Source organism: Ambystoma mexicanum, chromosome 5p (genome assembly GCF_040938575.1).
Source record: "Ambystoma mexicanum isolate Mex_15411 chromosome 5p, UKY_AmexF1_1, whole genome shotgun sequence".
Lineage (NCBI taxonomy): Eukaryota > Metazoa > Chordata > Amphibia > Caudata > Ambystomatidae > Ambystoma > Ambystoma mexicanum.
In genome coordinates, this window is record NC_090930.1 from 390525872 (window position 1) to 390540791 (window position 14920).

Sequence of the window (14920 nt, forward strand, 5' to 3'; positions counted from 1 at the left end):
CACATGTTAGTATTACATTTGGTGCATTTTGTATTGTATTTTATTTTCCCAGAGCACGTGAGTGAATCTATTTTTTCTTGTATTTGACGCGTTTTCTATTTTTGCCACTGGAGGGCAGTGTTGCACCTTAAACAAAGTATAAAGCAGTACATTAGCACAAGGGAGTAGAACACGTGTATTCAGCAAGATAACTGTTTCAGTAGATACATGTTACCCCTGACATTGCCTCTTGTTTCTTAGCTTTCTAGGATCACGATTGCCTACTTTGAAGACTTGGGTAAAGGCCAACGCTCAGATCATTTAAGTACGATTAAACGTTCAAATGTAAAACATCGCAGGGGAGAACTTTCATTGTATCACCCGTAATGCATTGTCGCCCATAAGAATTCTAGGTTTTCCGTGTGCCTATGGAATTGCTTCATTTTGAAGTTGGCCAATAGGAAATAGTGAGAAGAGGCAGACCCTCCATAGTGGAAAGACCCAGAAAGGCGCATTAGTTGGAACGTCAATATATGCCAGTATGTGGATGTCTTTGGTCGTCAGGGGTAATGCAGGGTCCATACCCCGTAACATTTGCTTTACGATCTGACATCGAGAGAATACAGCACAGTTTGTAATTAAAACAGTAATACAACATTCACATAAGCATATAATACTGTGCAAGTAAACTGAGGGAGGAAAGTGGTTATGAAAGAGCCGACTTATGAATTTCCCAGGGGGGCGGGGGGGGGGGCCAAATACAGGAAGTGACATCACTGGCAGTTATATGACCGCAACTTTGCATGTAGTCGCCCACCAGGTGCAACGGCGCGTGGGTGGGGTGGGGGCGCGCGCAGTGCAGAACAGTGGAAATATTGGCTAGCATGCACTGCATATACTGAAGTCAAGTAAGAAGGAGATTTAAGCCATCGAGTTCCATTCCAGTAAGACATCACTGCCCCTACTCCACCGCTCTATAATCGTCCAGGTTGTAGTAGCCCTCCCTCAAAAGGTAGAGCAACACAACTAGGATGGGAGAATGAAATGCTTGCTAAACAGAAGGTACAGCTGCAAGGTGGACTACCACCACCACCACCACCAAAAAAAGAAAGTTCCCAATTCAAGGGAAACGAGAAGTAAAGACGTCTCCCGATTAAAAACTACCAAGCATAGTTCAGTAGAACATCAACAATTCAAATTTACAATAGTGCTGCTGTAGATTGGCCAGCCACAAGTGACATTTGCTAAGATGTTACCTCTGGGTAACCAGATAGAGTAAGGGATGTAGCTTAATCTTAAACCTTTCAGTGGACACATCAGATGTTCTGCTGAAGTATAATGCAATCCTGGCTGAAGTATAATGCAATCCTGGCTGAAGTATAATGCAATCAAGTGTGGTTTCAGACTTGGGGGGAAGAGTGTTAACTGCTTTTAACATTGTAGTTTACCAGAAATTCTGGTAAAGTAGTGTACAATGTTAAAAAGCAGTTACCCATGCTCACCATGCACCCACGTGATGTTTGGGACTGATGGAAGCACTCGCGTCTAAATGTTGTAGCCATGGTTGTCTCCATGTTTTAAAAACTCCCACTCTCCTGGTTTTCAACATTCATTTGAAACACCCCTTATTCAAAAAATGAAGGAGTCAGTAAAAAAAGTACACCCCACTTATGCTTAATAACGTGTTACCTTCCAAGAAACAAGCATACACCTCATTTGTCAGGGACTGCTATTAGAGGCCCTGGCAGGGCCAGTGCTATCACTAGGCATGGTTAGCCGCTTGCCTATATGTTGGAAATGTTAGAGCTGCAAAATGCTTTTTTTAACACCCCCACACTACTGCCTGGTGATAGCACCGGTCCTGTTGTTAGTTACTGTCTGCAGTAAGGCTGGCTGCAGCAGCAGACCAGGTGGCGCAGTGAAGGTTGGGACTTGGTGCAGGGTCAGGGTCACGATGGGTGAATGGGCGTGGTGGCAGCGCTGACACCTGTGCAATGTGCAGTAGCACGCCACCAAGCACCACAAGTGCCCCCTTGACCAATCAGATCATCAACTCAATGGTATGAATGCTGCAGTGCAGTGCGACGACCACAACGCATGAGTCAGGACAGGTGAGGAGGACCCCTGGACCGAGGTGCCGTGCCGACTACACTGCCAACCATGTAAGTAGATGTACCAGTGCGCAAACCCATGTTAAACGTGCTTACTTACTTGCAGAACACACATGCTGAAAAACTTGCTTGAAGAGCTATGTGGCGGCTCAAGAATGGGTTCCACATCAAGCTCCAAGCAGACTATTCAAATCAACAAAGCCAGAGTCAGTAAGAAACTGACCAATTCTGATGCAGCCTCTTCTTCTGTCACACCCACCCAGGACCTTTGCTCGGCCCTGGCTGCACACTTCATCACAAAAACCGAAGACATCCTTTCCTCCCTCCCTTCCACACCACAACATACACCTACACTGGAGCCTCTTTTGCCCCACCCCCACCACTTCCCCTCTCTTCCCTCTCACCCGTCTCACCCGCTGAGGTCGCCAGACAAGTACGGTCCATGAAGGCCTCATCCAAATAGGTGGATCACTGCCCCTCCAAAACCATTAAGGACAACATTGACTCCCTCGCCCGAGCCTTGGCTGATCTCTGCAATCTCTCCTTTTCCACTGGAGTTTTCCCAACGGCTCTTAAGCACTCCCTTGTGCACCCTCAAGAAACCCTCTGTCGACAGATCTCTATCACTCCTTTCCTGGGCAAACTCCTGGAGAAATTGGCTATCTCTCAGCTGACCCTCCACACTGAATCTTTTGGGTGCTTCCACGACCATCAGTCTGTTTTAGAGTATCCAGAGGCACGGAAACTGCTCTTCTGAACACCTGTGAAGAACTGCTCCCAAACTTGACACTAACACTCCATCTGTCCTCAATTTCCTTGACCTCTCCTCTGCCTTTGACACAGTTAACCACGACATCCTGATTGCACGGCTTTGTGACACCCTGGGAATCACAGTTCAGGCTCTGGTGTGGTTAACCTCCTTTCTCTCCGACGCCCATCCAAGGTGGAACTCGGAGCCTTTCTCTCAATTATCGCTCTCTCAACCTGTGGCATACACCAGTGATCTAACTTATCCCCCTGGTTCTTCAACATCGATATGGCTGCCTTGGCATGTGTGATTGCCATTTTCACCTCTAACTTCCAGTGCTACCTGTGTGACACACAACTATCTTTCAGGCTACCCTCAGTCGCCTCCTCCTCCTTGCTCATATCCGACTGTCTGTCTGCTACTCAGTCACCCCTGCTCCCGCCTTCCTACTTTCACTCTGGCCGGCCTCCCTTGGCCCTGCGCCTGCACCCACCTGCAAGGCTAAAAACCTTGGAGTGATCTTCAACTCCACTCTGTCCATCTCCTCTCACATTTCTGATGTCGCTAAAAAGTCTTAACTATCAGCTCAACCTCCTCAGAGGTACTCTACCTTTTCTCACTTTCCCCCAGCGGCTCTCTGTCTCCAGAGCCCTGGTTCTCTCTAGGTTGACTACTGCAACAGCCTCTTCCTCAACCTTCCTGCTTCTGCCCTGCACCCTCTGCAACTCATCCAGAACAGAAGCGCAAGACTTATCCATGGCCTCAACACCAGCGACTGCATCTCTCTGGCACTGAAATCCCTTCACTGGCTCGCTGTGGCTGCAAGGATCAAGTTGAAGACCCTCTGCATTGTCCACTAGGCTTTCTGGAGCCTTGAACCTACCTATCTGCAACGTTGCCTACCTAAATACTATCCCTCCCGAGCCCTCCACTCATCTACCTCCAACCTTCTGCGAATGTGTCCCAATGTGTGCCCCCACTGGTCCCCATGTCCCTGTGTCCGGGTGTGTGCCCCCACTGGTGCCCTGCCCCACTGGTCCCCTTTTCACATTGTGTACCCCCACTGGTCCTTGTGTCTCAATGTGTGCCCCCACTGGTCCCTGTGTCACAATGTGTGCCCCCACTGGTCCCCGTGTCCCAATGTGTGCCCCCACTGGTCCCCGTGTCCCAGTGTGTGCACCCACTGGTCCCCTGCCCCACTAGTCCCCTTTTCACACTGTGTGCCCCCACTGGTCCCTGTGTCTCAATGTGTGCCCCCACTGGTCCCTATGTCCCAATGTGTGCCCCCACTGGTCCCTGTGTCCCATTGTGTGCCCCCACTGGTCCCCGTGTCCCAGTGTGTGCCCCCACTGGTCCCCTGCCCCACTGGTCCCCTTTTCACACTGTGTGCCCCCACTGGTCCCTGTGTCTCAATGTGTGCCCCACTGTTTCCTGTGTCACAATGTGTGCCCCTACTGGTCCCCATGTCCCACTGTGTCGCAATTTGTGCCCCACTGGTCCCAGTGTCCCAATGTGTGCCCCCACTGTCCCTGTGTCCCAATGTGTGCCCCCACTGGTCCCTGTGTCCCACTGTTGTGCCCCCACTGGTGCCTGTGTCCCGATGTTGTGCCCCCACTGGTCCCCATGTCCCAATGTGTGCCCCCCACTGGTCCCCTGCCCCCACTGGCTCCCGTGTCCCAATGTGTGCCCCCACTGGTCCCCGTGTCCCACTGTTGTGCCCCCACTGGTCCCTGTGTCCCAATGTGTGCCCCCACTGGTCCCCGTGTCCCAATGTTGTGCAGTGTTATATTGAGTTTGGGAGTGGCGCGTGGGGTGGGGAGGGAGTGGGCCGCGAGGTGGGGGGCGCATTCATAGTGTTTCACCCTGGGCACCAAATTGCTAGAAACTACCCTGCTGCCACCACCCATAGTCCAACAGAAGCTGGGCCTTTGTGGGGCCTCAGGCTTCATTAGGAGCCTATTCATGAAGAAAATAAAAAGCACACACCTTATTTTGTCTTTATAAATAGGCTGTTAATGGAGTCTGAGGCCTCACAAAGGCCCGGCCCCTGTCGCACTAAGCATGTGTGGCAGGGGCCGTGGATCGGGCTGCTGCTTGTTGATGAAGCAACAGTCCGATCCTTTGTTAATTTATCCTCTTTTCTTTTTTTTTTTTAAACTGTGGATGCGCGCCCCCCGGGGCATGAGGCTGCGGCCCACCAGAGGGGCGCGCCCCACAGTTTGAATACCGCTGCCCTAAGCCCTCCCCTCCAGGACAATACACCAATATGAGTCCTAGAGGGGAGGGCTTAATCGAACATCTTCGCACTTTTACCCGGCCGGAGAGAAGTGATGCAGTATCGATGGAAAGGGCCATCGATGCTGCATCACATCTCTCCGGCCGGGGAGGGGAGCTCAGCCCCAACTTGATTTTGCCGAGGGGGGGCTCGGGCCCCGGAGCCCCCCGTACTCTGCGCCCCTGGTTCAAGCAGATGTGATATACCCTGCTTATATTATAAGGCAGGCACCGAACGTGAGCAGCCCATCCCTAACAGGTAAGGAAAGACCATGGGCCTCATTATAACTTTGGAGGTAGCCATGGCGCTGTTATCGCCATGGCTGCCTCCAAAATCGCGTCCGGATCCGGTCTGGTGGAGTGGGGACTTACCTGGACATTACGCCCTTGGCGGGCCCAGTATATTCCCATTCCAAATGCCATTCCCCATTCCCATTTGAGCCCCCATAGGGCTCAATGGGAATGGGGAAGTGGCTAATTACGGGCCTGCTGATAGCAGGCCCGTAATCAGCGCCCTGGTCCCCTAACGGGACCCGTAAAGGACGTGTGGTCCGACATCACGTCCCTTGCGGTTCCCGCTAAGGGACTTCGGAATTGAGCGGTAAGGGATTACCAGCACCGGTCTCCTTACCGGTGCCCGGTATCCTTTACCGCCCACCTCAGAATGAGGCCCGATGTCCAAAAGAGTTTAAGTCATCAAAGGCAAGTACTTCAAGAGGGCTAGGACTTTTCAAAGTCTAACCGAATAAGTTATGACCTCAGCCAACAGGTAGCTAAAAATGCAGTTTATTTATTTGTTTATTTATTTATGCAGTTATGAGCACACTTTTAAGAACATGGACTTTTACATAATATGAGGGGCACGCACCCTATTCCTCCATACTAGTAGTAAACCAGGGGGCATTGTAGGCCAGACTCCACCACTCATGAACAGGAAAGGGTAAGGCTATGGAGGGCACTTCACTCCCATGCCATTCCTATGGGGCGAGGGAGGCACACTCTGTGGCATATACCTTTGCACCCTGAACTCTGATTTTCAAAGTAACCCCCACCCCAGGGTACTCAGACTCACAGGGGCCACTTACATCTTTCAGTGTTGCCGTCGCAGAGGTCTCCGGATAACAGGTGCAGTGGCTTAACTAGGTGTCGGCTCTAGTTGCCGCTGGGCAGAAGTTCCGACCTTCGTAACTGGTGCAGATCGGGAGACTCAGTATTTAGGGTGTTTTAGACCAGTGCTCTGCAATATAGTTTGGTGAAGAAGCATTAGTAGAGAACATTGTTTAGGACTGAGAAATCAAACGATTGATGTTGAGGGTAATAGTTGAGAATCACATGCATAATATTGTGTTTGTCCAACTCTTCTGTTGTTAGTTTTTTCTAAGGATCTTTCGAGAATGCCTGAGTGGTATGAAGAGGGGGCACATAGTGGTAGCCAGTCGTGTCAGGGAGGTTTCTACCAGGAACATATTGCATTTCTTGTACTTGGAAGCAGTGGAATGAGGGGCAACTCATAAAAGAGTGTGGTGTATGGGTGGTGTTCTGTACATGTGAGCGTTTCGGAGGACGACAAAGTAAAAGCAAGAAGGAGGGGATGCCAATTGTTGCATGTGAAGTTTGGAAAGAGTTATGGCTATTTAATTATTTTTGAGCTCATAGAATAGCATTTTGGTGGAGTTTAATTTGGACACCCACTGACCAGAATAGCGCAATGAAAACACAGGAGTTTGGGTGGCTGAGGAGGATCAGGGACTACATTATAGAAATATTGGTCAAGTAAATGCTGCTGCCAGCGGTGCCATTATTGTGGGAACGTGGCGTGTGAAATTGAGGATAATTGATAGATAAATACAAGTCTTTAGTCAGGCATATGTCTAGTGAAAAGGTCTGCCAAAGGCTGGGAAGGCCAGCCTTTACACATAGTAATGGGTGGTGATGCACAGGTCCCAGGTGACCCATATCTCAGGGCGAGTCATGAAGGAAAGTTGGAATAATGGGAAGATGACCAGATCTTTTGCGCGGCAGATCTGTAACCATGGCACCCACACCACTTATCTGTCACACTGGAGGTGATATCCCTGCTGTCATATGGGGGCCTTCTCCTGTGGGTGGTGCAACCACAGCCACATCCCTATTATTCACACCATTCGCCGGCAGCAGGGGAAGTTTGTGGTTGTGCGAATGTGCAGTAGACGGGCAGCAGCCTTTCGTGCATTGTGCTTGGGCTGTTGCCCATGGTACCCGGGAAACTGAAGTATGTCCTCGTTTTCCACACCAGTCAGGAAAGTGCACATTGCATCGCAACCTCTTCTGATTCTTATCACAGTGCCACTGCCTGTCCCTTGTTCTGCCTCCAGTTGCTTTCCGTCTTTTGTCCTTCATGACTTTCCTGGTGCCTCATTCTTTGCTCCTTGCCAGTCCTTGCCAGTCCTTACCTGTGGCCATTATGCTGGTTACTTTGCTCCTTATTCTGCTGGCCACCTTGTTTTTCTTCACCCTGTACCATCTTCTCTGCCGCCCAGTCCAATGCTTTGCCCTGCCACCATGTTAATCGGTGGTGGTGCTGCTCCATGTTGTCGGGAAGGCTGCTCCCTTACCTGGTGCCCTTATTGTTATCTCTGCCAGGGTGGTGAGTGGCACTGCCTGTTCAACATGCCAAACGGAGGGGACCCTCAACGTGGAGAGAACAGAACATCTCCAAAACTGGATTACAGGTACAGTGGGCGCCCATGCATGGCAATGGCACAGATAAAGATAGAAGAGCCCCACGATGGGCAATGGGCTGCACAAGGAAGGACATTTTAGAAACTCTAAGCAGACCCTTGACAGGAAGGGAATAGGCAACCCTGACCTGAAGGAGGGTCTCCCTGATACATGTGAGGACTCAAGTGGTGAAAGATCTCAGTAGCAGTCTATCCATGTGTATGCAGTGCGTATATGTCGTGCTTGTAACACTAACTTCCCAGAAAAAAATAAGAAAGATTGTACCTCTCTGAGATTACTTAATAGACCTAGCTGAAGATGGGAGCAGGGGGCTAAGGTGTCCCTGCACCATTCATTGAACATGTTCTTCCTCTGACAGTGACATGAGAGGAGTTCTGCCAAACATATGAGTGCAGCAGTCCACTTTCAATTGTTTTCCTTAGTGAAATCGCAGTTGTTTGCAACTACTAAATAGCATCTGGGGATTTACATGTTCAATAATAATATCTTCGAACAGAGAATCAAGTAGCCAATGGCGATTGATCGGAATGTATCTGCAGGCTTTATGGTATTGGTTGTGTAGCCTTCCTGAAGTAGGTTCTAGGTATAGGTATCTGTGGACAAGCAACAAAGGACACACTCTAAAGCGTGGAGGGGGGGGGGTAGGTCAGTTCCGGGTAAGGGGTGACACTGTAACTCATTGAATAAAACAAATGTCCAATCAGAGGTAGACTTTGAAAATGGTATTTGTGTACATTGCTTAGAAACAAGCTAATGCTATTTAGTACTGCTATTTATCTGAACTCTCAAATGTTTAGTTTGATGTTTTCAAGGACCAACACTATTTAGTTTCAATAGTGAGGTCCTGGTCTGTCTTGTCATGCAAAATGGTTACTCACAATCACACTACAGTATTATTCCTCAAGTCCAGGACTCTTTCTTGGGTTCAAATATAATGTTCAGCTTGCTCTAGGTTCATGCTACCCTCCAGAGAACGACTCATCAGCTGAGCGCAGGTGCTCTGATAAAGAGCTAGTTCATAATGCGTGGCAATAATGGGTTATATAGACACGTTTTAATGATTCCCTGTCTATGAAATTCCTGCCCTTTCATACCAAACTCCTAATGGTTCCCCCATGAAGAACTTGGACCAGATGTCATATTAGGGGCTGAAGAAGCTAAGTGTAGTCTACAGAGCAGCACAACTATGCAAAGGGCACTTCAACTCAGGATCATTCAGCTCTTGTTGGCTTCCAACTGCCAAACACAACCTGTGGTCATGGCTATTTGGCTGCTTTCTACCATGAGCTGTCAAAATCTCTGAACTTCAGAGTCAAGGACTGACACAGACGTCTTGTAAAGGTCCATGGGTCTTCAATGGCATTGAGGTTTGTGGGATACAATCTATTTTATTTTATTGTGGCACATGTTTAGTGTCTGACAGAAGGTACGGCCACCATTTGATCGTCTGCAAAGTGTCTGAAACATGATGGACGCCTACATTCGATAGAGAGAAGGCGCCAGGGAATGTGGTGCTGGCTGAGGTATGGATGTCTTCTGGCATTGAAGAGTAGGTTTGGTACACATTGGGTTAGTGTGGCAAATCCAGGTAGGCAGCAATAGATAACACACAGTCTTCAAGTTGTAGGAGATGTAAGGCCACACACCCTGGTGTATTCATAGTGTGAATCGTGTAGTGTCTTTATAGCTCACACCCCTTACTCTTTGAGCTGCAGGGGTGTCTCAGTTCTTCCAGACCCTCTCCCTAAGTGGGGGTCACATTCTTGATCAGCTCTAGCAAGCAGTGGGGGAGGCATTAGTTGACAGCTCATTACAGCAAATACATTCAGGGAGCACCTGATCTTACCCTGGAATGTGCAAAGTCTGCTTTCGTAAAACAGCAGGCAGCGGTGGTCTCGTGGACTCTTAGATGTTACTTAGAAGAGGTTCCATACTCTGTCACCAGGTCAGAAGTATTTTTTCTTTCAGCACCACTATTTGGAATCTATGGAGACATATAATGCAAAGTTTATCTTGGCACTAAACCCAAAATGTTGTCAAACAGCTAGTTTCATTTTTATGTCTTTTTCCCTACTTAGGATGTACCATGATCTAAAATAACTCTATTGCATGCGTCTCTCCACAATGCGGCATAAGGAACAAACCCCACTGTGAATGTGTGCAGGTTAAGCCATATTCAATATTTCACCTTATCTAATGCAGTTAGTCTATTGCACGATATCCCCAGATTGCACCCAGGGCTTTCTAGCCATTTAGCTTGGAAGCAGAACCTCCGAGATGGAGCACATGCTTCCAAAATCCTGATGTGCATTGAACGAATAGCTGCCACATGCACCATGCTAACTACCCTTACACTACACCCCCCAATGTGGTGCCTTTAAGAGCTGGCTTTGGTGTTTGGGCTTATAGTATGACTCCTATTGTGAGCTGCCATATTACAGATCCATACTAACATTGCATGCAATTTACCAATTTAACTATCCAGCTTAATACAGTACATTGTTTAAATCATTATCAAAACATGACTAAATGGGTAAGGCTCAACTTTAGGACCAAACCGAAGGAGGATTTGGCAGCCGGGAATAGAATCAGAGAAGCTCAGCAATCGCTTGCGATGGTCAGGATGTCACGTTTGTGGTGCTAAGATATATGCCATGACACTATGAACATAACTGACCCAGGACAGATTATCAAGCACCTGCGGAGTACGCACAAGTTGCACATTCCAATACATTGTTTGTGGGTGCTAGAAGAACACCCCTCAATCTTTCTGCCTTAATGTTGAATTGATTGTCATCATGCCCTGCTTCCTAGAGAACCTGGACTCCAGAGGAAGTCAGTATGCCCGCCTAGAACTGTGCCAGGCTTTGCAGTAGAGAATTCTGCCATAACCAATGCAATGATCTAGAGAAAGTTGGATCTCTCTTCCTTATGGCGAGAGAACTCGCTACACTAGAGCACCTGAGAGGTTTCTTATGAGACAACTACATTTCTGTGGGCGGACCATCAGAAACCAATTTTTATTATCTTTATGTAAATGATCAACATTAAATGTTTTCAAATACCCCTACACAGATGTGTCACTAAACCAACAAGATTTAACATTTGCAAAGTAGTGCCTTTTTATATCAATACAATTGGAACATATAACAAATGCTCTCACGCGTCTTATGTATATCAATTATATTGTGGCACTAATATATGAGCATAGGAAACAGCATAGTCAATAAGCAATTCCCATATAAGCAACATTGTGATTACAAATGAACAGGACATCCTCTATTAACGTCTACACATGTAAAGCCTATATCCAATCATCAGTCATCCATGTGCATAGCCATTTAAAATATGGGAGACTAAAATGAAGGCTATACTGATACTAGTGCTTCAGGAAAGGTGGGTCAGTAGTCATGTGATATTACTAAAAGCACTTTAAATCTATCAAATGGAAAGGCTAAACCCTATTAAAAAAAACAAAGCTACTAATAGTAAACACGGTAAAAACAAACTAAAACCATGGGTAGAACTACAGGTTAAACAAAACTGCAATCCACGTGTTGTTCGCCCCTCTACCATCCACCAACTTAGACTGGCTAGAAAAAGTAGAAGAGGGGACAGAGAATTAGTAGTGCAGTGTGGCCAAATGTCTATCAGTGCTTACCTTGGTGCTCATTATGAATTTGGTTGTGTTCCAGTGGTAAATCTGCAAAAATGCCACCAAACTAGATTACCGTTTCTGCCACAATTGGTGGCAGGCAGTCATTTTGCCATGGTAATTCCACTAATTGTTGGCAGTAGGGAGGACGTGTTACCTTCAACTTTAAGTTGGAGGTAAATCTGCGTCCCTACTGCCAAACTCATAGTTTGGTTGTGCAATAATTCCGCAGTAATAAGGCAGATTTACCACCTCATTACCACCTTTTTTACCACACTGCTGTGCTTGTAATGAGCCCCAGTGTGTCCAAAGTATTGGTGAACTGTTAAGAGTCTAACTTGGCAAAACATAGCATGGGCACTATAAAGCCTAATCCAGACAATTTGCAATGTAAACAAATGAAACAGTACTGCAAAACCCATATTTAATGGTCAGATTAATATGAAACCATTAAGCAAATAAGAATAATTCAAAAACAGGGTGCAGATCTATTCTATTCTGCTAGGGAAGCTGCTTCCATTTCCACCGCTGTCCCCGATTGGCCGTGGAACTGCTCATCAAGAGTTCAGGAGTAGTTTTATGGTGCCAAATATAGACCTAGCATTATCAAAAGAATATCAAAGAATATCAAAAGCTTGTAGGATACAAGTGTGTGGTGACTAAAACCCATATTGAGGACATTGTGCAATGTTCTAATACAGATTATCTCGATGACTGTCTGGCCAATTGCCTCTACAACTGTCTCTTTATGTATATTTCCTGGCACATTTCCAGAAATATTCACATGCAAATTCTGCAGTTTTACAACCTCTTATGGTATGAAGATGGACTAGTCTAATTCCCATGGAGATATAGCCCAACTCTGCTTGTACAACAAATAGCACAAGAATCTCTTCTCTGCAGCAGTGTAGTCCCATGGCCAGTGATATGAGCTGGTACCTCTGGTGTTGTGATCCACCGGTAGCTCACAATGGAACTGTTGAAGGGCAAATGTTTCCATGATGCCAACGGATTCTGTATACTCGGGTGACCAGCTGCAGGCTTTGGCCAAATCAATTGAAGAATGTTTAGCCTTTTCTCACTGTAAATTGCTCTTGTGAATTAAGCATGACGTGATGTTGTGTCTCTAAAGATATGGTAGATTGCCTGTATCATAAATGCCTCTTTACTTAAAAGTTAAAGTATTTTCATCAAAGAAAATTGCAGCTGCTATAATCTAAGTTTCTTTCTGGCCCTGAAGAGAAAATGTATGAGAATATTGAACACTCTATTGACATGTGGTAAAACAAATATAAAATTCAAATGCTCAGTCATGACATATTGTCCATCATGCCTGCTCGTGTGTTGCATGACAATAAAGTGGCTTTACCGGTTAGTGGCTGATACCAAAACTAAAGTGACATGGCAGAGCTTTTAGGATTGTGCTCATGCCATCTGACCAGATAGGTGCCAATTCAAGCATCGCTTTAGACTGGTGCCTCATCTTGTCTGTTGTTTCTTGGAATCTCACAGTCGTGTTGGGAATTTTGATTTTAAAGATCACCAGGTGCGTGAAGCATCAAGAATGGATATGTCTGACCTTGTTGTCAGTGCATTGCATACGCAGTGTCTCCGACTGTACTATTGGTTGGGAGAATGATTCCACAGCATATGACCTCTTTGATGACAGCTGTGAGGCTGGCAATACCTGCAGGCACACCAAAGTATATAGCATTGAATAAAATGATATGCAAGTGATTGGGACAGCTGTGTTCTGTTCACGAAAGTCTCAACGTGGGACACTTTCATCGTGCAGTCTGTAGAATTTGACAACAGTTCCCAGGGCTGCATTCTTGTATTTTCTTGACACTTTTAATGAATGGTGCCAAGATACTCCTTAAGGCCATTCTGGGGAATAGCTTCTTCTTTTATGTAGTGTTGTGTGTAGGGTACTTCAATGGAAGTATTTATGCAGTGATGGTCTATGCAGTGTACCTAGGTTTGTAGTTCTGGCAAATGCATTATTTTTTTGTAAGCGCTGGAATGTTCAGACCTCATGGGTTGTCCAGCGTGTATCTAAACTAGGCCAATGGTGAATACAAATGTTGGCTCAGTATTCTCAACAGTATTTATCTAACTCAGTGATATTCAATCATGTTTATGCTGAGCCCCCAACCCTTTGATACAAACAATATTGTTGCTGGCCCCTTATATTCCATATCTGCTTATATTTTCTATTTTTATTTTTTATTGTTTTTATTGTATTTTTAGCAAATTAGCTTTTTGAACCTCATAAAACAACATAACAAAAAAGACTATACTTCAAACCATAAAATCACTAATGATGACGTATATGTGCCTAATTATACAGACTCATTTAAAACAGGCACTCGAATCATATTAAGAACAATTTTCCAGAGTTTTTCAATTTGATTTACGTCCATGTTATCCTAATGCTGCAAAATTTGTTGGGGCTATTATCCACAAATGGTGAGCTGCTGCAGTGATGACCAGAGATTCTGCATCATATGTTGGTGACCACAATTGATCAGTTTCCAGACTCTTGACAAATGTGCAGAAATCTCCATACCCTCGCCGATAGTGTTCCACTAAGCCAGGGCAATTTAGGAGGATATGTCTTGATATCTCCACCTCTCGTTTACAGGGGCGACATTTGCGTGTTTCTATTTCCAATTTGTGCTATGAACCAGTATATTCCAGCACCGGCAGGATATTCAAACGCAAGCACGTAATGAAATGACGGAGCTTAGGGCAGCACATTTCTGTAAAGTATGTTCAAGGAGTTCCCAGCATATGGCCCTGGGTGGAATATTCCGAGTACCAGCCCTTCTTTAGTCAGGGCATCTATAGTACTGATTCTACCCCAGACCACTGATTTCTTCTTAAGCAATTTTTCAAAGATCCCAAGTTCATTTATTTCTGGGATATTAATGCCCACGTCCGCTAAATGCTGACAAGCAACCCTTTACAGTTTCCCATAAACTGAATTGATCCCCCTTTCTATGCTACCATCTTCCAAATAGTACACATGATCTGACATGATCTGACATGTTAGACATTATCGTGTTACCATTCTCCCACCCATACATATGCTTAATATACAACCTACTGCAGGTAATCTTCCACAACATATATGATAAAGTTAAGCCCAGTTCTACCCGAATTGCCTCCACCGGGACAGAATCAGTCAAGCTCAATACAGACCGAAGATCTTTCCCCTCCAATGTCATAAGCCACCTGATGTTCCTCTCTGGCACAGTCTCAAGAGCATATAGTGTACAGGGTACTGTGCCATTTGTGCATACCTCTATTAGGGCCTCCACAGAACCTCCATGTTTTAGTTTTACATCATTTTCCATCACCTTCCAGCGCCGGGGAACCTTGCTATTCATCATTTCCTTAAACAATGATGCTGCGATATATAAGTGTAAA